Genomic DNA, 25,320 nt, shown 5'->3' with positions numbered 1-25,320 from the left:
AGCTAGTGGCTGGGTGATTCCGGGAATGAACCAGCCACTGGCCGCCCGTTCGACTGGTGGGAATCACCCAGTGACCAAGCGCTCGCCCGGCTGGTGGCTGGTTGATTCCCGGAAAAAAAAAAAAAAAAAAAAAAAAAAAAAAGAAGATAGTTAATATTTATCAAAAACCACAATTATTGATTAACTATCTTATAGACATTTGTTCAGATGAAGGGGATTGGGTTTTGGATTTATTTTCTAGCTCAAATAAGTTTTATTATATGGAATTGAATTTCAATATGTTATTTTTTAATTAATATGTCATTGTACTAATTTAGTGCATTATTTATTTTGTGCTTGATAATTAGGTGCAACACTAGCAATGTTGCCTTAAAAAAGGAAGAAATTCCATTGCAATTGAAAATGATACAGTATAGTGCAATTTCATTCAGCAAAGAATTAATGTTCTTCAATTTCTTCCAGATGCAATGCAAGAAATTGGGTTGAATAAAGGGGACTTTAGTGAATCACGTGTGGCAAAAAAAGCAAAGGAACCCCAACCACCATTACATGGAATGTTTGGAAAGACATACATTGGGAGATTCGCAGACATCAAAGACCTGTTAGAAGAGGAAAGTGAGCAAAAGGAAACAGAAAATATTGTGGAAGAAGACGATGATGAAACTCTAGAGGACGAAGAGTTTGGATTACGTGACATTGTTGATTAAATTTAAGTTATGCTTGTAAATCAAGCTTTGCAATGTTTTGACTTTGACATTTTATGAGAAGAATAAACACTCAAATAGGGTTGTTATAGATTCAATATTTGTAATATGTGATTTTCGCATTGATTTTTAAGTTAATCAGAATTTTTTTGAAGAAAAAAATGATTATTATTATTCTTTTGACATGAAATTCATAAAAAAAGCTATTATTTAACCATTTTTAGTTAAAATTATCGTATAAAAATTGTGATTTTGACATGTCAATTCTAGCAAAAAATTATCAAAACGTGTAGTTTTTTAGTTATATTTATGTTAAAAATGGTTATTTTTATGTCCATTGTTAAAAAATATCGATTTTTAGAAACAATTATTTCATGTGGATTGAAAAATTAATTAAGGATGTATAAATATGTAAAATATTGAAAATCCTAAATATCGACCTCCTAATTTAAAAATGCAAAATAATAAAAATCTCACTAAAAAATAAAAGTTAAAATTAAAATAAAAAACAAGAAAATGTGAAGAAAACAGCCACTTCAAAAATGATCAAATTTACAAAATAATTATTTACATTTTATACATTATAAAATTTAAAGCCAAGACACGGGGCTTTTAAAAAAAGGGGGTGATGCAGAATACTCACTTTTTTAAATCGGCATGAAAATCACTATCTTTCTAAAACGATTCTAAAACGTAATGTACATAAAAAGAATTAAAGTGCCAAAAACTATGCTCTAAAAAAAACATGTTCGTTCTGCATCACCCCTTTTCAAAATCAGGTCACTTTTTTGCTATCTCTACGAAACGGGTAACAGTATCAGTTCCCATTTCAAAGTTTACACTGTTCAAAACAATCATTATCAGATCTATGACAACTAGGATAAGAAACAAAATGTTTTGGATCAGCAACTTGTTCTTCTTCAATCAACGAGCCATGTGTTTGAACATCATAATCATTCCTTGTGGTGATCCTGTCCATCATCTTTTCCACTGCACTTATCAAAATGTCAAGCTTCACCTCTAGAGATGTTGATTCGGCCGGATCTATGTTTTTCATCTCTTCTTCTTTCAACCTTGCCCGTCGGATCAGCAGATGCGACTCTACATTTATTGCACTGTTTTGCATCTCGTGAAGTGTTGCAATATCCCTTTCTCTCAGCTGAAACTCCATCTCCGGATCAAAGGCACCCGGATAGTGCAAGAGAGCAGATCTAGGAGGAGGCCTTATATCAACTGGCCTTGAATAATAAACTTGGTTAAATCTAGTCGTAAATTGTTGTACTGTCTCTCCTGGCAATCTTTTTAGCTGGTTATACTCTTCTACAATCAAGAAAAGGTTTTGCCTGATCATCCACCTGTCGAGAAAAACTTTGACGAACTACTGGAAATCTGAGATGCTCACATCAGGCAGGGTTTTGAACCAACTCTTCACTTTGCCTTGCAAATAAAGAGCAAAAAGTCTTATACTTACATCTTCACTATCAACTTCAAAAAGGTCTATAAAAGACTCAAAATTCTGCACATGTTGCTCAGCGTTGACATTCTTACTTTCACCATCAAACCTCGGCAAGTATAGATCATAGTTTTTGGGGAAAGCATGGAAAACAGAAGGTAAAACAAGAGGTTTATACCGATATGGAATTTTACAAGGTGTAGGGGTATGTACAGTAGGTATAGAATTAGTCTTGGTCTCTTGAGACTCATCAATTTGAAGATGGTCATCACAAAATTCGGAAAAAGGATCCTAATCAAGCTCAAAGGCATGCAAATCTTTGGTATTCACAATCTTCAAAGGGAAAGAATCAACTGCAGGTCGAGGATCTTTCCTCGAGCATAGTATACTTTGCAAAGCCTTCTTGACATTCTTGGGAAAAGAGAAGAAATAATTTATGACAAAGAACAAAATGTCTTGGATGAGATTCCAACTTGAATACCTGATCTGTCCATGTTGTCCTTTCATGTTTTTGTTGGTCGGGATCATCCTCCAGTGGAGTTTTGGATCTGATCTTGAAACTGATTTAGAGTCGCCAGGTGAATGATTTCAGCCTTGTCAGTGTCTGATCGTTGTCCACCATCAACCATCATATCTGAACTTGATACATGTATTGGGGCAATTAACAAGTTAGATGTCACGATTACAAGCTAGACCGGAGATTGACTGAAGCAGCGTTTATCTACTTTCGCTAATGCAAAGCAAAAGCGTTTCGAAGGCTACCTGGCATAACTTCAGGCTCTGTCTATAGCTTATAAAACAAATGACATCAACAAGCAAACCATGTTCTTTCCCCGGGATGGTCGCCACTATGTTAGCGCTCGAATTTGCCTCAGGCTGAGGAAGGCGAAACTCAAGGCAACATCAAACCAAGCTCAGCCTCGTAGCTAGCCCTACGAGGACAGGAGAGGGCTCTCTCCGGGTCTATCTCGGCAAAAGGTCTCCAAAGGGGCTGAGATGACCGATATGAATACTGATTTTAGGCTAGTAAATTGATAAAGATAGTTTGATTTAAGATTTTTAGGGTTTTGTTGGAAAACAGGGAAAGGCAATTTTGGGTGCGGGGATGTGACACAGTTTTTGCAGAGGTCTTTTTGGGGAAAGGTAGGCGATTGTTTTGATGCCTTTATAGTGATTGAATGAATAGTCCTGACAGGTGAGGAGCTAAGGAGAGCAAGGAAGTCTCAAGGATTCTCCTTAAACTGAAGAAAACATGGAAAATTAAACAAATTTAAAGGCAGAGCATAGCAAGTTTATGTATTCTACCTTAACACTTCATTTGTTTAATTGCAGAAGATCAAATAAGGAAAGTGGTACACATACACAACTTACAAGTACTGAGAGAAACACACCATCAACACATATAGCCACATGAATCCCAAATAGTGCTGTAAAACACTGGTTTATCCTTTGCCAAAATTGCAGATAGAATATGTACAATAGTGTATCAAGCTACTCCCAAGAGTCCAACCATGAAAATGACTAAGAAAATACATAATATAGGCAAGCTAACACATTCCCTTGCCTCTAGGGGTCGAGCTCATCATCCTAGGAGCTGTTTCAACCAATTCTAAACAAAGCACTATAATCTAGGCAGTCAAAACAACTTGCCTCTATAAACTAGGAAACCAATTCATTCATTAAATGTTTGCTATTTTATGAATGAATCATCTAGAATAGGTAAATAAGTATCAAGTCAACATAAAATTACATCAATTACATCAAGGAGGGTGAAAAATCCCATCACAAGTCAAAACTGGTCAAAGTTGGGCGAATTCCTGAGCTAGAAGGTGCAAAATGTGTAAAAAATCTTGATGCATAGCGCGCCTGAGCCCTACGCGTAGCGCGCCTTTCCAACTACTTTTGAGGCACATCCTGGCATCCAAATTAAGCTTAGGTTGGTGTGTTGGAAATCCCTGGATGTCTACTTTCCAACCCAAGTGGAATTTTCCAATTTGATGTCCATTTACCCCTCCAAAAGTGCATTCTCCCAAGGCTGCTACCTGTGTGTCCAAAAAGGGGCAGTGAGGTCATTTTTTACATGTTTTTTGACCTTTTGGGGACCCAAATCTTGATTAAATGCCTTGGCAGTGGCTCAGCAAATGTATTTCATCATGAAAAATCCAAAAATGTAAACCTTTCGTGATTTGGACCTCCCCATCTTCAGGGTAGCGCGCGGCGCGCTACGCGTTGAGCCCAAAAACCTGTTTTTTACACAAAAATTTCAAAATTGACAAAATTTTCCCCAAACTTGTTGAAATTTTGGCTGGGGGTCCCCAATCAAGTACTATGCTCAATCAAAGAGGCTTCGGCCAAAATCCGAAGACGATCAAGCTCCTTTTGTCGTTTTTGCTTCTTGACCCTTTTCCTCAATTTTGCCTTAAGACTCTTAATTCGCGCCTTGCAAACCAAGTTCCGGACCTTGTAATGCATAACCATGTGTTTCAACAATGCATGATCTCTATCGGCCCTTTTCACCCGTTCCTTCCCTACATTTGGTATCCCAATGGCCTGAGCAATAGTCTCGAGTGACAAGGTGAAATTCACTCCGGCAAGGTTTACATGACCATCCTGTGGTTTGCTTGAGTTAGGAGAGGAGTTGAATACTTGCTGGAAAATTTCTGCACAGAATTCCCAACGTGTAGCGTGCCTCACCCAATATGTAGCGTGCCCCTGGTGTGTAGCGCACGAGTAAATTTACACTGAGAAAAGTGTGTTGATGCGTAGCGCGCCCACCCTGATGCGTAGCGCGCACCCAACTACATAGTGCATTTTTCAGGAGGATTTTGGAGGCCTTCCCGGTGTCGAAATTGGGCACAGGATAGCTCGTTGGAAAGTTCTTTGAGCCTAATTTCGAAAAAAACTAGAATTTTTCAATTTGGAGTTCCTTTTCCTTGTCAAAAATCAAATCTCCCAAGACTGGTCAAAATGTGCCAAATGAGGCTGCCTCAAGGCAGAGTGCTGTTGCAGTCAACTTTTGAATGTCTTCCTCAACTCCAAATTGAGCTCATGATAGCTCATTGGAAAGATATTTATGTCTAGTTATCATTTTATGCATCAATAAATTCATTTGACCAACCAATATAGGATAAAATTTTATTTTCCCAAGGTCACTCCAGAGGTGCATTCGATTCTCCTGAGGCAACGATGTTTTTGACATTTCCCTAAAACCATGACACCTGTGTAAAAAGAGAAGGAGGATTTTCTTCTTTGGCATGTTTTGGACAAAAACCTCTCTCAGTTTTTGAAAATTCATCTTTGATTGCTCTGAAACATCTTTTGAGTGAAACTTATCCCGATGTGTGAAACAAGGAATTTTGTGGAAATGAAGCAAAATGAAGGGGATAAGGGGCTTCTAAATTCTTGGGGAAATTTTTGGAAGTAGGGAGGGATTTTAGGAAGTAGGGGAAAGGGGAATTGCGGAGATCGAGTGAGGGGAAGGGGTCCAAACGGGCAAAACACAGGCCCAACCTAGAAAATTGCCAAGTTGTTGCAAGAAACTAGGGTTTGTGCGAAAATGAGGAATTTGCAGGATCTCAGATATGGGAAGTGTTTGATAAGGTACATGAAGGATAGGGGAAGGTGTATGAACATCTGGATACAAGTTTTGCTAATGATTTGACCATCCAAGAGAAAATGCCTTCAAAACCCTAGGAGAGGGAAATGAACCTTGCCTAGGCGCAACTGAAGCATGAACAAGGTGTAAAATGACCCAATGGAACATGACATGATGAGGAAAACCCTATGAATGATGATAGACTCAGCTGAATGATGACATGGACCGACATTTGGGCAATTTTTGAAAGGAGTGAAAGCAAACCCTAGACCTAATGCCTAGTGACCAAATTTTGCTTGAAGACTCACTGAAATGACAAAATTTGACCTTGACACTCTGAGACCACTTTGTAAGAGCATACTTGATCACTAGAGGAAGGCTGGAAAGACTGACACTAACAGTATGGAATTGTTGTAATGCTTAAATCATCATTTATAGATCTGTACACAGGTTCACTTTAGAAAATGCGTGTATACACGCTGGTTATGCATATCAAAACAACGCATGCATCTTAAATTTGATTTGCAGATCTGTACACATGTTCGCCTTGAGAAAAGTGCGTATGCATGTAGGTTCGACACATGGAAGTAGCGTATACCTTATAAAATATGGTTTAGCTGCTTTTGTTTGTTGTTGCAGTTTTGTGGGTTCTAGCTTGGGTTGTGTTTACTGTGTTTTGGTTATAGCATTCTGAAAGATTAGATTGAAGGGTTGTCAAAGTGATTGATTGATTCAGTTGTGGTTGGTACAAAGGAGATTGATTGATGCAGATATATTTGATGATGTTATTGATGGATCCAATCTAAAAATTTATGAAACGTGGTCCCTGGAAGAAAAGAGAAGGTTGTAGCCTTCTGTAGGCTAGCACCTACATACTGTAAACATATCAACTAGTACAAGAGCTAGGGGGTTGTAGCTCCCTTCCAGGAGAAGCTGGAGAATGAGACAAGGTTGTAACCTTCTACAGGTAGAAGCTTGCGTACTATTATAAGGCTACACCAGTACAAAAATTGTAAAAATAAGTTTCTTATTATTAAAAAGAAGATAGAGACGATTGTAGCAGGTGGGTTTCACCCACATTGGGTTTCCACGCTATATCTTGTGTTCATGTGTGCGATTGTCTGTTCTGTTTTTACTACACCTGGTTACTGTTTATATGGTTCTGATGCACTGATTAAAGATCAACATATGATGAATTAACTGAATCATAAGTTTGCAGGATATATGCTAGTTTCCTTAAACACAATTGCATATACACATGAATTCCATTAACTGAAGTAGTGTATATGAATCTGATTATGGAAATGAAAAATTATTGACTTGCTAATTCTTATTCACACCCCCCCCCTCCTCTCTTAATATTATTTCCAATAATTGGAATTAGAGCAATTCCTTCAAAAGAAGCTTGATCGCTTGAAGCAAGATCCATCATCATGAGTAATCAAGAAATAGAGGGATCCATTAGACCACCAATATTTGATGGAAGCAACTTCTTTTATTGGAAGGTAAGAACCACAACCTATCTTCAATCTCTTGGAACAGATGTCTGGGAAATCGTGGAAGGAGCATATACATTTCCATCAACAATTCCTACATATGCAGTAAGTAAAAAGTAATATGAAACCAATGCCAAGGCTGTCAATACATTATTGGGAAGTCTGTCACAATCAGAATTTGTCAAAGTTATGTAGCTCAAATACGCCAAAGAAATATTAGAAAAAATCATTCTAATCTATGAAGGAGACTCTCAGGTAAAACGTTCAAAACTGCAAACTCTCGGAATTCAATATGAAACTCTCAAAATGCATAATGATGAAAGTATAGCTAATTACTTCTTACGTATAGATGAGATTATTAATTGCATGAAGAATTTGGGTGAAGAGATAAAAGAAGTTACTTTAGTTGAAAAGGTTTTAAGATCCTTGTCTGCTAAGCTTGAACCAAAGTATCTTCCATCGAAGAAAAGTAGGATCTTCAGACTATTACTATGACACGACTGCATGTAACCTTAATTGCTTTTGAGATGAGAAAAGGGGGTCCATCAGATATTAGAGAAGCCACATTTAAAGCTTTAGGAAAGGAAGAACTCAATGAATCAGGACATATTTCAAAAGGAGAAGAAGAAGCCAACTTTGTCAAGAACCTTCAACGGGATTCCAGAAGATTCAAAGGTAAACTAACTTTCAAATGTTTTGCTTGTGGAAGAGTCGATCATTATACTGCCAAATTTCCTCCTAAAGATAAGTTTGATAAAGGTAAGGAATCTGCAAAATGGAATAGAAAATAAAGTGTAAGTAAGAAGAGCTACTATACGCATGAAGATAGGGATGGTCTATCAATTAGTGATGAAGATGAAAATACTAATGACTATAGACTTTTGATGGCTTTTGAAGATGATGATTTCTTGGATGATTTAGATGAAGATGACCTTTATGAAGAAATCTCTAAACTCAAAATCTGTTTAGAAGAAAAGAATATGATTATAGATACTTTGACATTCCAACTTGTTGAAAGAGAAAAACACAATGAAAAACTAGAATGTGAAATTGTGGGTCTAAGAAAGGATATTGAGAAAGAAAAATATCTCAATCTTAGATTTGCTAAAGGATCAGAAACCTGAAATGAATTTACCAAAGTGCAACATTCTCCTCTAATAAAGACAGGTCTTGGATATACTGAAGAATCATCTTAAGCACAGAAGTCGTCAACCTCCACTAAAATCTATCTTGATGCAACAAAGAGTATTGAACAGTTTGACAATTGTCAGCAAAGGCATAAAGTAGATCACTAGGTAAATCACGTCTAATTTACTTCAAGGATGAATAGAAGCTACAACCAACCTCAAGTAAATCATACTCAATCTGCTTCAAGAATGAATATCAATAGAAATTATAATCACCAGGTCATTAGATTTGATAATCGTAGGAACTTCTTTAATGGCCGATGTTTTTCATGTCATAACTTTCGACACAAAGCTTCTCAATGTGTTGCTTACAAGACCATCATGACTAGAGAATCAAATCAAAGGAATGTGACAGGAATCATGAAAAGTTCCTACAATAACTTTTCTCTTCTTGAAAATGAAATAGAATGCTCTATCTGCAACAACTTTGGTCATGAATAATCTTAGTGCAGGAGTAAATTTCGGCAAACATCTTAGAAGGAGCAAACTCCATTAAGTCCCAAAATATGGAGAAAGAAAGAACTGCAAATAGAAAGATGTGGTATAGCCTTGTATGCAGAAGGACAAGAAAATTAGTGGTACATTGACAGTGGATGCTCAAAACACATGACAGGTGACAAAGAAAAACTTCATTCATATAATGCCTTAGAAAATGAAAATAAGGTCTCATTTGGAAATGAAATTCTTGTTTTCATAAAAGGTAAAGGCTATGTTCTCTTAAAAGAAAAAGTTAAAGCTGGGAATGTTATGTATGTTGATGGTCTAAAGCATAACCTGTTGAGTGTCAGTTAAATATGTGATCAAGGAAATGAAGTAGTATTTCGATCAAATGGATGTGTTGTTCATGAGCTTGATATAGGAGAAACCATGATCAAAGGTATAAGAACTATAAACAACTTATACATACTCAAGGGAGGACAACAATAGTGCTATCTAAGCAAAAAATATGAACACTGGCTATGGCACAGAAGATTGGGGCATCTAAGATTCTCTCAAATAAGAAAAGCATGCAGATTCCAGGTTATTTGTGATCTTCCTGATATCAGTATTCCAAAAAATACAATATGAAAATCATGTCAATTTGGTAAACAAACCAGATTGCACTTCCCTGAAAAGGAAGGATCAGCTGGTAAGCCTCTTGAACTTGTTCATACTGATCTATGTGGACCATCATGGAAAAGGTCACCTCGTGGAGAAGAATACTTTATATTGTTCGTTGATGATTTTTCCAGAATGTGTTGGATAGGACTTCTAAAGCATAAAGATGAAGCATTTGAAAAGTTCAAAGCCTTCAAAGCTTTGGTTGAAAATGAATTAGATCGCAAAATCAAATGCCTTAGATCTTATCGAGGAGGGGAATTTACCTCGGATGAATTCTTTGACTTTTGTGAAGAACATGGAATAAATAGGAAACTCTCCACCACAAGGACGCCTTAGAAAAATGGAGTAGTAGAAAGGATGAACAGAACTATTCAACAAATGGCTCGTGCTATGCTAGATGAGTCTGGAACTCCTACAACCTTTTGGGGTGAAGCTGCATTCACTGCCATCACTATCCTCAACCAAGAAAATGTTAGGGTAAACAACAGTCAAATTCAACATGAACTTTGGTATGGTAAGGCTCCTACTATAAAATACTTCAATGTCTTTGGAAGAAAATGTTACATCAAAAGGACTGATGAAAAACTTGGTAAGTTTGAACCCAGAGCAGATGAAGGTATTCTCCTTGGTTACTCTTCCCGAAGTAAAGGATATAAATGTTATAATAAAAGACTTGGGAAAATGATTGAAAGTATTGATGTTGTGGTTGATGAAGCATGCAAAAATCCAAAACAAGTAAAAATGAAAGATTATAAAGAAGATGAGGATTATCCTCCCACATCAAATCAGACTAATTCTGAAGAAGAAACCAATGAAGCACCAGAAGAAGAGATAACGGTAGAAGAAAAGACTCCATCTAGGTATGTTCAGAAAAATCATCCAGAAACTCAAATTTTGGCACAGAAAGAGGCATGTGTGTAGACAAAGAGAACTATTACAGAAGCTTCAAGCTATCTAGCATTTCTATCCTCCACCGAACCTCAAAATGTAAATGAAGCATGCAAAGATGAATGTTGGTTCAAGGCCATGAATGAAGAACTTGAGCAAATTGAAAAGAATAATACTTGAGAATTAGTTCCTAGACCTCATGATAAGAATATCATAGGAACTAAATGGATATTCAAAAACAAGCTGAATGAAAATGGAGAAGTTATTAGAAACAAGGCCAGAAATGTTTGTAAAGGATATGCTCAACAAGAAGGTATAGATTTTGAAGAAACTTTTGTGCTTGTTGCTAGACTTGAAGCCATAAAAATGTTCCTTGCTCTTTCTAGTTTTCAGAAATTCAAAGTATACCAAATGGATGTAAAATCTGCCTTTCTTAATGGAGACGTAGAAGAAGAAGTCTATATTGAGCAACTATATGGATTCATTCTTGGTAATGATGCAAAACTTGTATGCAGACTTAGAAAGGCTATCTATGGTCTAAAACAAGCTCCAAGGGCCTGGTATTACCATCTTGACAAATATCTCCATCAACAAGTTTTTTTAAAGGTTTCAACTAATAGTAATCTATATACTAATATTGACAATAATAAATCAATGCTAATACTTTTTGTGTATGTTGATGATATCATTTTTGGTAGCAATGAAGAAGCCATAAGTCAGAATTTTGCTTCGGTAATGCAGCAAGAATTTGAAATTTCACTGCTTGGCGAGCTTACATATTTTCTTGGTTTACAAGTTCAACAAAATAAAGATGGTATTTTTCTGTCACAAACCAAATATCTCAAACAGATCTTGAAAAAATACGGCATGGAAGATTCTAAACCAGTATGTACCCCAATGGTAACAGGATGCAGTCTCGGCTCAAATGATGAATTGACAACAGTACATCAACCAACTTACAGATCCATGATTGGCAATCTGCTTTTTCTAACAGGTACTCGACCAGACATCATGCATGCAGTAGGAATAGTTGGAAGATTCCAAGCAAATCCAAAGGAATCACACCTTTAGGTAGTTAAAAGGATTTTCAAATATCTTCAAGGAACATAGAATTTTGGTTTATGGTATCCTAGAGGTAAAGATCTTACACTTCATGCATATACAGATGCAGATTGGGCAGGAAGCATTGATGAAAGAAAAAGCACTAGTGGTGGTGCATTCTATATGGGTTCTAGATTAGTGTCTTGGTTCAGCAAAAGACAAAGTTCAATTGCATTATCTATAGCTGAAGCAGAATATGTGGTTGTTGCATCTTATTGCACAAAACTCCTTTGGATGATGCAAACATTGCAAGACATTCAGATCACATGTACTCCACCCATCTCCATTCTATGTGATAATAAAAGTGTCATCAATATTTCAAAGAATCTAGTCATGCATTCCAAGACCAAGCACATACCCATCAAATATCATTTCCTACTTGAAAAAAGGGTAAAATTGGAGTATGTTCCCTCCAAAGAACAAGTCGTTGATATATTCACCAAACCATTGCCCAGAGAGACATTTGAATATCTCAGACAGAAGCTGGGAGTATTTGATGCATCATCTTGTTGTTAAATCCTATCTGTTTCAGAGAAAGGTGGTTATACGCAAATTCCATGAAGCGTAGTCGCGTACATATGTTGACTTCTATGGATACAATCGCGTATATGTTGGTTCAAAGAAAAAGCTGTGGGCCAGACTCAGGAAGAAAGGGGTCTAATATGGTTCAGTGAATTATCTTCTCTACTTGATGATGGTTACATTCTGTGGATGACATGTGGAACTATGTTGGATCTCATAAGACGTTGTTGATAACTTGATGTATATCTGATTGATAATGATACCTTGATAACTCTTCTATTATATGAAATGATTAGATCTGACAGTGATCATTTGGCATAGGTTCAGGGAGGAGCATATGCTTCTAATAATTCATTGTGGGCATTATATTAGAATATCTTGGTACAAATTCACACGATTTTTTTTATTCAGGTAGAACAGGTTCAGGGGGAGAACATGGTCGTTGGTCTAGATGTTGATTGATAGATGTTGCTAATGATAGTTGCTGATGACTATCATGGTCTTGTCTAAGATATTTGGTCTCTGTTATATATGTCATGTATATCTTTAATGAAAAGGTCATGAAACAACCTAATTTGTTGCCCCACTATGCATGGGATGGATGATGTAATGTTTCTTGTTTTGACATGTACAAACAATTGGTATATCCCCTTGGTTGGGTGGATGAGTCAAACTTGGTATATCCCCACCTGGTTGGGAGATGGATGTGTGTATGAGTCATTGGTGATAGGAAGGTCATTTATGATGTATGTATAGAGTCATGTTCTTCTTTTAGAACATCTTTTTGCAAACCTTGCTTATATTCAGGGGGAGCATGGACTCGATCATGGAGCTCAATCAGAACCCTTCAGCATATTAGAAAATTCAGCATGTACTCAGGGGGAGCATAACCCTTTGCCCTTGATGAAAAAGGGGGAGAGTGACTTGGGGTTGCCATCAAGTCCAAAGGGGGAGGTTGTTGGCATTATTAAATAGGTGTTGTCCTTGATGGAAACTCACTCAGATGACAGATCACAGTTCAACAAGTTAACAACACAAAGTTGAGATCAGAATTGAGAAAGAGAGGTATACACAGGTTCACCATTGGCCAAGTTGCGTATACACGCGGGTTCACTATATACAAGGTGCATATATATACACACACACTTTCATAGAATGCAAGGAATGTATATCTTGGAAAACTAAGTTTTGGTCCAAGGTATTTGGTCCATGGTATTTTGATCCATACTATTTGTCCAAGGTATATGGTCCAAGGTATTGACCCCAGGTATTGGGTCCAAGGTATTGGTACTAAGTGGTTTTGGTCCATGGTATTGAGTAAGGCCTAAGACTATAAAAGGAGGGATAGATCATTAGGCCAAGGCACTCAAGTATTTAAATATTTGATGAAAAGCGATATCTAGTATATAGGTTATTGGGTTATGGTGCATAGCTAGATCTGAACCAAGGATGAACCTTAGCGCTTGATGAAGGATAAGATCTAAGGATGGGTCAAGATCTTAAGGCTTGAAGTGAAGTATCTTTATATGGTTTGATCATTTACCTGAATAACTGGCGCATGTTGTAGTTCGTAAATATGATGATTTGGGTATAACTGAAGTCTGGAATTGTTGTAATGTTTAAATCATCATTTATAGATCTGTACACAGGTTCACTTTAGAAAAGGCATGTATACACGTTGGTTCTACATATCAAAACAACATATGCATCTTAAATTTGATTTGCGGATCTGTACGCAAGTTCACCTTGAGAAAAGTGCGTATGCACACAAGTTTGACACATGGAAGTAGCGTGTACCTTATAAAATATGTTTTAGCTACTTCTGTTTGATGTTGTAGTGTTCTGGGTTCTTGCTTGGGTTCTAGTTACCGTGTTTTGGTTACAACATTTTGAAAGATTAGATTAAGGGTTGTCAAAGTGATTGATTGATTCAGTTGTGGTTGGTACAAAGGAGATTGGTTGATGCAGATAAATTTGATGATGTTATTGATGGATCCAATCTGAAAATTAATGAAATGTGGTCCCTGGAAGAAGAGAAGGTTGTAGCCTTCTTTAGGCCGGCACCTAAGTACTAGTGAACATATCAGCTATTACAAGAGCTAGGGGGTTGTAGCTCCCTTCCTGGAGAAGCTGGAGAATGAGAGAAGGTTGTAGCCTTTTGCAGGTAGAAGCCTGCGTACTGTTCTAAGACTGCACCAGTACAAAAATTGTAAAAATAAGTTTCTTATTATTAAAAAGAATATAGAGACGATTGCAGCAGGTGGTTTTCACCCACATTGGGTTTCCATCTTATATATTATGTTCATGTGTGTGATTGTCTATTCTGTTTTTACTGCACCTGGTTATTGTTTATATGGCTCTGATGCACTGATTAAAGATCAACATATGATGAATTAACTGAATCATAAGTTTCCAAGATATACGCTAGTTGCCTTAAACACAATTGCATATACACGCGAGTTCCATTAAGTGAAGTAGCATATATGAATCTGATTATGGAAATGAAAAATTATTGATTTGCTAATACTGATTCACCCCCCCTCTCAGTATTATTTCCGACATTTAGATTTACTGAAAATCTGTAGATGAATGCATGAATGAGCCAGTGAAAAATGTAAGAGATGTTTGAGGGAAATTAGTTTCACAAAGTTATTTGTTCCCACTCCTAACCCCAATTGTATTTTGAAGTGGTGGTGTTCAGATAGATGGAGTAAAATTACCCCACCACATCTCTATGCTTGAGTTGAGCCATCAAAATAAGCCCATGCTATAGAACAATGAATAATTTCAGGCGTAACTACTTGGTTAGAAGGAGTGTGATCCTCGTCCGATAATTCATGATATGCAACAACGATCTTAGCTATGATGAATGGCCATCTAGCCAATATTCCCTTGAAAATATTCCCATTCCTTGTCAGCTAAACGGAATAGCAAACAAGGAGAGGTAGGCAGTGAATTTTTGTATCACAACTCGCAGCTCACCAGAAATCCCAAGCCTCAGTTAAAATTTGGCCATGCCATCTAATGGATAGAGAAAGTGCATCTATGACTTGATTCCAAAGTTGAACAGTCATCAGATAGGATAGGAAGAGATGATCATTGGTTTCTTATGCATGTTTACAGAGCACACACTAGGTCGGGTCATAGAATGATCAATGGATAAGATTGTTACCTGTTGGTGTCTTATTTCGAATGACATTCCACATGAAGAGCCTCATTCTCGGCAATGCCTTGAGCTTCCAAAGCTTTCCCCATCATTCCAAGAGTACTAGTGGTTGAGCGCGGCGTGGATGATGGGATATCTGACTTTTAGGGAGTATAAGTCGTGATCAGCATGGGTCCAGATAAGCTCATCAACTCCTTCTTTTATACAAACATGGGATTCAGTTAGAGCAGTGACATAACCTTCCCAGACCTACTACCATTGATCGAGAATACCTAAATGCACTGCTAATAACCAAGGTTGTTCGAATATGGTACCATTATCTAGATCAGCCACCTGTGCAATCACCTTGATATTCCTATGATTGAGAAAATGGATGAGATCAGGAGGTAATCGAAACATATTCCCACCTCTCAACTGGGGGTCCAATCCTATGCGCACCAATGTACCATCATTGATTCACCATGCTAATCCATTTCTGATAGTAGGCAAAGTGTGAAGTATTGCATGCCAGACGATGGATATCCCAATTCACTGCCAGGAGGGTAGATGAATCCAATCCATAAGCTAGAGTGGCCAGATATATTTATGATAAGTGACTTCAGTCCAGAGACTTTTAGATGTGAGTATGCTCCAGCCCATCTTGGCTACACGTGCTAGTGCGAAAGTAGATAAGTCCTTCAGGCCCCATTGACCCCATTTCTTGGGTAGAGAAATATGACTCCAACCCACCCAGGCAAATGGTTTTCCCTCCTTATATCCATTCCAAAGGAATCTGCAGCAAATCTTTTGTATTCAGGTTAAGGTTCCTTTAGTAATCCAAGACAAAGACATCCAGTAAATAGGTGTAGCTTCCAAGACCGATTTGATGAGGACTAACCGTCCAGCTTTGGAGAGGAATATGTGATTCCAATTGAGTAATCGTTTCTCGATCTTGACCACAAGTGTCAAAAATCCTGTAGCAATGAGGTTTGATCCAAAACCCCAGATATTTGAGTCCATCCTCCAAGTGATGGCTCTAAAACGGAAATTTTTGTTGTGTAAACCTTGCTTCATGAGGAGAACACTCAGAGAGAGTAATGGTGGATTTTGAGTGGTTTTCTTCCATACCCATGGCCTTGGAGAAAAGTGTGAGAATATCAAAGAAAGTAGAGGTGTCCCTTATACTTCCATTTAGGAAAATGAGCACATCTTCTATGAAGAGCAGGGAGTAAGGAAGCACTGATCATATATTTTGAGTCCCTGAAGTCCCCCATCCTACTTGGCAAATGAAATGAGTCTGCTGAGGCCTTCCATAATGATCAGAAAGAGGAGAGGTGAGAGCAAGCATCCTTGCTGAAGACCATGCTCAACATGAAAGAAATGTGATGCTGAGCCATTAATGAGAACACTAAAGGAGGTTGAGGTGATGCAACAAATTATCCAATCTATGAGGGGAAGGGGGAAGCCCAGGTGGTTTAGAATCATTTTAATGTAGAGCCAACTGATCCAATCGAAATATTTAGCAAGGTCAATCTTGAGGATGGCTCCTTTGAGATTTTTAGTTTTCATGGAATGAAGGGCTTCCTGTGCAGAGCCTATAGTCTCATGGATTTGTCTGTTATGAAGGAAAGCAAATTTTTCAGGGGATATGTGATAGGAAAGAATGGGCTTGAGACAATTGGCTATGATCTTGGTGATAATCTTGTAGAGACAATTACAGAGTGAAATGGGTCGGAATTCATTGAACGAAGAGGGGGAGTCAGATTTGGGAATAAGGGAAATGAAAGTGGAGTTGATGGCCTCACACATACACCTAGAAGTCCTGCATTCCTCTGCCACTTTGAGAAGGTCCAGTCCTATGGTCTCATGAAAGGCGAGGTAGAACTCAATAGTCCAACCATTAGGCCCCAGACTCTTATATTTTCTAAACCATTTTAATGTGCTTTCTAATACACCCATAGAGACAGGGGAGATGAGTTCCTCAGCCTCATCTAGGTTGAAAAATCTGGGGAAGTGTACAACAATCCAGACAATCTTAGCAAGAGTGGTCCCAGGGGGAGCCTTGAAAAGCTTTTGAAAGTGAGAGTTTCCAAGATGAGCCAGCTGATTAAAGGAGGCTACCAATCTCCCATCCTCCACGGGCATGTTCCAAATAGTGTTGCTGACTTTCCTTCCCTTTGCAAAGCTATGGAAAAACTTTGTATTTTCATCTCATGCTTGTAACCATATGACTCCGTAGACTCCAGGTTTCTTCCCTCTCCCTTAAAATCTTGGATCATTATTCTTCCAAATCAATGAGATGAAACTTAGCCTCCACTATTGTGAATCCTCAACTCTATTCGTCCAACAGATTGGCCAAAGACTGCTCGATAGAGCAGAGGGTTTGATCATATTGGTCTCTTTTTTCTTTGGCCCATATAATAGATAGATGCTTAATCTCAATGAGGTTGGCATAGAAGCTTTCCACCATGGATCTCCCCGAGTATGGTGGATGAGATAACCAGAATCCATTGACCAATTAAATATAGGAGGGTATGAGAGCCAAGTAGTGTTGAATTTGAAAAGGTGCCCTTGGCTTCTGAGAAGGACCATAGATCTCCATGAAGATGGGGGAGTGGTCTGATATACCTCCAGAACCAACACATTGTTTGTAATGTGATAATTTGTTCAACAAAGAATCCTTAATGAGGAAGTGATCCAGGTTCCTAGCCAGGGAAGCTTCCCCAATTCTACGATTGCACCAAGTGGGTTGGGGCTTTGCCATCAAAATGTTCATTAAGTGATGCAATTCAAGTAGCTACTCCATGATATCCAATGGAGGATCCACCTGAGAATTTCTACACCAAGATTCCCCATATCCAATGGAGAAGTTTAGATCACCTCCTAGAATGATATTATCAGAGTTGATAATGGAGAGATTTAGAAAATGGTTCCAAAAGGCCTCTCTATTGTGACAAGGCCCATATATATTGACAATCTTGAGATCCATGCCCAAGTTCGACAAGAAAATATCCATGCCAATAAATCCAACGCCACCCCAAGAGGCCTTGAGATGAATAGTACGAGGATTAAAACCCAAGGCCAACCCACCCGATCATCCCATGACATCCAAGAGACTAGAAGGTCCATCTCAGTTTAAGTGGTTAAAGAACATGAGTAATAAGGTTAGCCAACCCCAGGGTTTCTTGTAAGAAGATAATGTCTACAGGCTCATATTCAAAGAGTCGTCTGAGGGCTAGTTTTTTGGGAGAGCTAGCTAGACCCCGATAGTTAAATTAAAGCCACTTCATGGGGGAGATAGAGGGAGGGTAGTTTATGCTCTAAGTACTTTATCAAGAGATGATTGTTTGTCGGATGCCACTTCTACCCTAGCAAGTAGGATGCCTTCGAAAAATGAGATTTACACCCTCTGGTGTATTTGGGGGCACAGGAGGGGGAAATCAGGCCCAACTTGGAGGTGATATAGCTCTCCAGAGGATGTGAGGTACGGGGATGGAGGTTATAGGGGTGTGGTGTTCTAGAGATGGTTGAAGAGGCTACAAGAGAGGCATGTTCTGAGGAAGGGAAAGAGGGAGGAGTGGTAGAGATAACTAGAAGGTGGTAGATGAGAGGGCAAGGAATGGATTGTGGAATGAAATACGAAATAGATGCTGATGCAGTGTACGAATGCAATGTAGAGCAAGTAGAAATAGAAGAAAAATTAGAGTTAGGGAGAGGAGGAGTACTCGAGGAGCGAGCAACCTTAATAGCAGCTCTAGAACTTGTCATTGACGAGGATGGAGGGCGTGGATTTCTCGAGGATGGCACTTGATCTGATGCTCCTTTCTTTGGTAGAGGTGAATTAGCTATTGGAGTCTACCTGAGAATAGTATCTAATGCCCTAACTGCCTCACTCACTGCTTCTTCAGATGGGTCTGAAGCCTTCCGAACCAAAGGGAGTTCCTTGTAGAGGTGCCCAACCTTGTGGAACCTATGACATCTGAACGGTACTCCTTCATAGTCTAGGATTTGTATCATGTTGAAACTTTTCCACTATAGTGTGATTTTTTCTTCCAATCCTTCTTTGGTATCCAAATAGACCAGTATGCGAGCCAGTGACTGGTTACCAGATTTGATGTAAGACTTGTCATAGTCCGGTAGGTTCTGAGTGCATTGCCTATACGAATGAAGATGTCTTCAAACCAATATTGCAGGGGAAGACCAGGAAACCTAACTCATAATGGTCCAACACCTATATTTTCCCTCTCTAGATCAAAAAGTAGACTCCAGCGCTTTAGCATGACTGGTACCATCTCTATGTTCCAATATCTGGTGAGAGCCTAGTTGGTATATTCCTCCTGTAGAAAATGTAGTGAAAACCACCCACGAGCCAATGTTTGCACCTCAGGGAGATCCTTAAATATATTTCCCCAAATCTCCTTGACCTAGAGTTTGAGTTTCTCGTAGAATAGGCACGGCCCTGAACCCTACCAAAGAGTACCTTACCAGTCGTGTCGATAACTTCCCCCATATTAATCCCTTCCCCAAATTTGAGGGTCAGGTCCTTTCTCATGGCCTTCATGCACTTGATTTTTTGCTTACTTGAGCGAGGCACAGTCAAATGATCCTACAGAGGGTCAGGGGAGCCTTGGTGCTCCTGCTGGGACTACTGAGTTGAGTGCCAAAACTTTATGACTGGGGTTTCGAAGCAACTGGATGAGATGGAAGAGGGGTTTGACGCCGTAGTAGGGATGGATGGAGTAGAGGACACAGGCAGGTCGATTCCGAGCATTGAAACGAAGCCAGTCGAGGTAGGAAGCACGAAGGGAGACGAACGAGACATATTCCTTAAAGGCAATGGCTCAAATGGAGGGGAGGATGGCGAGCAGACAGTTAGAAAATGTAGGGTTTCTAGAGAGAGCGAAGGAAAATCAAGATCTAGGGAGTCAATGGAGAGGGCGACGAATGGGAGACCAGAAGCTGAAGTACCGGGGAGGGTAATAGCGAGGGGCGAAATGCATATGAGCATAGCAGACGAATCCTAATGATCAACATGTGAGGAAACTAACTTAGGGTTAGGGCTGCACTAGATAGAGACATAGGGGTTAGGGTCCTCAAAATAATCCACATCCTTTAACTCCATGTACGACATTTTATAGTAGGCCCAGCAAAAACGAAAAGCAGTAGGTGACAATGGTAGTCACGAAGGGCATCCAGCTATTAATAGAAAGTGACAACACAAGACTACAAGGCTCATGAGGTAATTTCAAAATGGTGTAACCCTATCCGTATTCCTAGCTCAGAGCAACCACAGGTGCTAGGGTTTCCATCCTCACCTTTTTCCTATTGTGCCTTAAGTATTATTATTATTTTACAAATTTTAAAAACATAATTTATTAGTATAATAATATGATATTAATAATTGTTATACACCTTACTATGAAATATAATAATAATGTTGGTCAAATTATTAAAAATTCACAGGTTGGTAGAGTGAGGAGAAGGTTTATGGGGTAGAAGTGGAAAGTGGGTTGCCACGACTGAATAAGCTGAAATCTATCTTCTCTGTTAAAATTATTGGGGTTATTTTCAATTTCGTGTAGAAATTAATGTGTAGATTCAATAATGCTCATGAAATTTTCCAAATCATAAGACTTGAAGCTATTCTACTAATTTTCTGAAAGTTAATTCATCATTTAAAACAAGAATCATACACATGTAAAAAGAAACATCTCACATGCACTGAGATTTATCTAGGGGAAAGAAACTGCTCAAAACCCCTTACTACCTATATTTCATTAATTAGAGAATAGAGAAGAAATACAATGCTTGATCAAACTTGAGCACACCTTGCAAGTGTATAGTCTATCCCTTTGCCTAACTAAATGAACCTGGCCAACATTTAGCCAATTTCAAGCCTTTCCAAGCTCCTATTTCCTTGCATTGTTCCCTTGGGAAATTGCCCCTATTTTTCAGGAAATTTTCACTCTAGAATTGCATAATATCCTTAGGTCATTATCTGACTACATGCACCACCTGTACACATTGGAATATACTACAACTGATAGTACATTTCCTTGGAATCTCCATCTCAACTAGGTAACTCGAATTCTCTACATGAAAAAATTATTTTAGACTGATTGATTAGTTATCTGGTTGATCATTGAGTGTGCTTGAAGTTTCACTTCCACAACTTGACCTCCACTAGTTCTTCTGACAATTAGAACTAGTTAAATTGACAATAACTAAAATTAACTAAAATAGATTGCTACAAATCAATAATCAATCATGTAAAAATGAACTCAAGCTTCCCCAACTTGAATTTACTGAGTTAACTGAGTGACAAGTTCCATGTCACCTCAGTTTACTACCTCCAAGATTTATGTTGAAATAGAAATTCAAATTTTAATCTAGTTTGACCAAGGCAAAGTCAAAACTAGATCTTATTGCTGAATTTTTAACACTCCCTCTCAGAAAGAAAGGGGTTATCAATCACCCTTATCCTGCACCTGTGGAACTTGAACTTCCATCTTGACAAGGCCTTTGTCAAAATATCGACATCTTGTTCCTCTGTTATATGTATTGCAACAACATAATCCACCTATGCACACAATCCCATAGATGGCGATACTGGATATCAATATTCTTGGATCAATCATGAAAAACAATATTTTTAGAGAGTTTGATACAAATTTGATTATCACGATAAATCACAGTAGGATCCATCATTTGACCAAACAAGCCAACAAGTATCTTTCTCATCCAGATCACGTCACATGTTTCTTGACTTGTAGCCATGTATTCTGCTTCTATTGCGCTGAGTGCCAATAACTTTTGCTTGTTGTACCAAGAAACTGCTGCGGACCCAACACTGAAAATTCCAACTGATGTACCCTTATGGTTTGATGGAATTCCCACCCAATCTACATTGGTGAAGCCACACAGCTTCACTCCCTCTATCCGTTTGTACCAAAGTCCAAACTGGGTAGTTCCTCTGAGGTACCATAGAACATGCTTTGTTTCCCTCTAAAACATTCTAGTTGGCCTAGCCATAGCTTGACTAAGCCAGTTGAATTCATAACACATGTTTGGTGGTGCGTTCTCAAGATACTTGAGTGAACGCACCAACTTCAGGTAAAAATTCGCATCCACTTCATCACTTGATGTGGAATCCTCTTTCCTCTTGTTTGTCACTAGAGGAGTCTCCATGGGTTTGCACCTATCCATGTGGAACCTCTGAAGTATCTTATTGGCATACTTTCCCTGAGAGACAAATAGTTCCCCATCACCTTTTCATATTTCCAATCCAAGGAGATAGTGCATGAGACCCATGTCCTTCATTTCGAAACTCTCTTGCAAGGTCCTCCTTGTAAGATATTATTAGTTTCTCATCACCAGTAAGGATCAAGTTATGAAGATATAAAACAAAAATCAATAATTTACCTTCTACCAAAAATATGATAGTGGTTTTCATCTGCTTCACTTTTGGTGAATCCCAAACTGATGAGATAGTTATCAATCCTAGTGTGCCAAGCATGAGGTGCTTGCTTGAGACCATACAACACTCGATTGAGTCTGCACACATGAGACTATTGAGAAAAATGTATCAAAGACTTATGTTTGCTTGATATACACCTCCTCCTCAATAACTCCATTAAGGAATGTTGTTTTCACATCCATCTGGTGGATCTTCCACCCCATCTGCATAGCCAGAACAAGGATTGATCTTATGGATGAGTACCTTGCTGCAAGAGCAAAGGTCTCCTCATGGTCAATCCCCTTTGCCTGAGAGTACCCCTTAGACACAAATCTAGCTTTGTACTTTTGTATGCTTTTTTCTGCTACCTGGTTCACCTTGAAGATCCATCTCGATCCCACAACTTATTTATCTTTTTGTCTTGCGACCGCTTCGCAAACATTGTTCTTCAAAATGGATGCATACTCCTCCTCCATTTCATCAACCCATATTGGTTTATCTATTGCTTCCTCAAAAGAATATGAATCAATCTCTACCAGCTCAGTCATTAGATCCATGTAGCTAGTGTACATATCTGGTGACCTTCTCTGCCTACACTGATTTGAAGGAGCACCCACATTCTTCCTTGCATCTTGCACAAGTCTATCACCTTCTCTGGTTCTCTTCCTGCCTTCTCTAGATGATTTTTCTTGAGTGGTTGTCTCCACCATCTGCTCCTCAACTTGTGGCTGCTCCACAACATCTCGAAGCTCCTCCTTTGGAGCTAAAATCTCCTTCTTTGGTGGTATCTAAATCTCCTTCTCAAGAGAGAACAACATGACCTTGTCTTAATCATATTTGGCATCTCGTTGCACAATTGTCATTCTGAGGGATAGAAAATACACACGATAGTTGTGGGGAGTTTCCGTGTAACCCAAAAATACTGCCAAATCTACTATTGGATCTCACTTCTTCCTTTATTCTTTGGAGACATGGAAATAGAAAGAGGCTCCAAAGATCCTGAAGTACGACATATATAGCTTCCTCTGCAAGAAAGCCTCCTCTGGTGTGATCATGTTAAGAATATGATGAGGACTCATGTTCTACAAATATACTGTTGTGTTGCATGCTTTAGCCCACAAGTGCACAGGTTGGATTTGGTCATGCAACATCGCCCGTGTTTCTCCCACAATGCTTTGGTTCTTCCTCTTATCCACCCCATTTTGTTGTGGGTTATGGGTTGTGGGTTGTGGGGTGTTTTCAACTCTCGTCAAATGCCTTCCTTTGCACATAAATTTTTAAACTCATTTGATACGAACTCACCTCTATTATCACTCTTGAGAGCCTTCACCTTCCTGCCCGTTTCTTTCTCCACCAATGCCTTAAACTCTAAGAACTTGGAGAAAGTATCATCCTTCTTCCGCATGAATAAAATCCAACAATTTCATGAATATTCATCAATAAATATAACAAAATACTTGTTCGTAGTAGTGGAGGTTGTCGAGAAAGGTCCATGGACATTAGAGTGGATCATTTCAAGGATTATATGTGTTCTTCTATCCCGATCATGGCAAGTGGCTTTTGTGTAATTCTCCAAGGTACACCCTTTTCATGTGTCTTTTTTCTCTCATTCTCCTTTGGAGAGGCATGTGGTAATGTGTTACATGATATTCAAAGCTCCATGATGAAAATGCCAAAGTCCATTGACACCATGGCTCTGCACCTTATCCTCCTTTGTGCTCAATGCAACACAATCCTCCACATCTATCTTGTAGAGTTTCTTCACCTGAACCTCGATCTGCTTCACATGTCCTGTGGCTATGTGTCTCAAGAATTCCTTTCCTTTGCTGAAGATTGCATTGTAGCCACGAGCTTCCAAAACTCTAACAAATAAAAGATTCTTCTTTAGACTCGGTACACACATCACATCCTTGAGCCTGAGAGGGGAGCTTGACTCCCTATGAAAAGGGATTGTAAAAATCCCAGTCATGCTATACCTTCCATCATCTCCCATATCGATGTGCATGTGGAGATCCTTCTCCTCCAAATAAATGAAAAATATATGTTCCCATTCATATGGAACGAGGCACTATCGTCGAGATACACACTTCCCATCATTGTGTTGGCCATGCATGAAATGAGAGCAAAATAAAGCTCAAAATATGAAGCCAAATCTTCACCTGTTACTCCTCCTATGGTCTTCTTGCTTGCCTTCTTATGTGGAAACTTCATTTCATGGTTCCTGAATTCATGACAGTGAAATAAATTAATTATGGACAAGTCTTTCTTCTTGCCCCTTTGACTAGATTATTCTTTGGATTGGGATTTCTTGCCTTTCCCTTTCTTTGGATTTCCATCCAAGGCACATTTCTCCTCATCCTCACCCTTGGATGAAGTCCCATCACTGGTATCCCACTTTATTTCCTCCTATACTAAATTGGACCATAAGCGTTCCCGATTTGGTAGTTTCTCCCTCTCGTCCAATGAATCGTAGTAGTTGTGCCAACTCTTGGGAAGGTCTAGAAGGGCTAGGGTCACCAAATCATCCTCTGCTACAGTAACACAAACTTGACCAAGTTCATCATGACACTCTGTGAACCTGATCAGGTATTGTGGAATGGTCTTGTTCCTCTGCATCTTCATATTTCAAAGTTTGTCCTTGAGTGCCAATTTCCTGTGGTCACTACTATTCT

Source organism: Pinus tabuliformis, chromosome 7, assembly GCF_031772625.1.
Source record: "Pinus tabuliformis cultivar Carrire ecotype Pingquan chromosome 7, CPIR1, whole genome shotgun sequence".
NCBI classification, from domain to species: Eukaryota; Viridiplantae; Streptophyta; class Pinopsida; order Pinales; family Pinaceae; genus Pinus; species Pinus tabuliformis.
Note: the sequence above shows the minus strand (reverse complement) of the source record.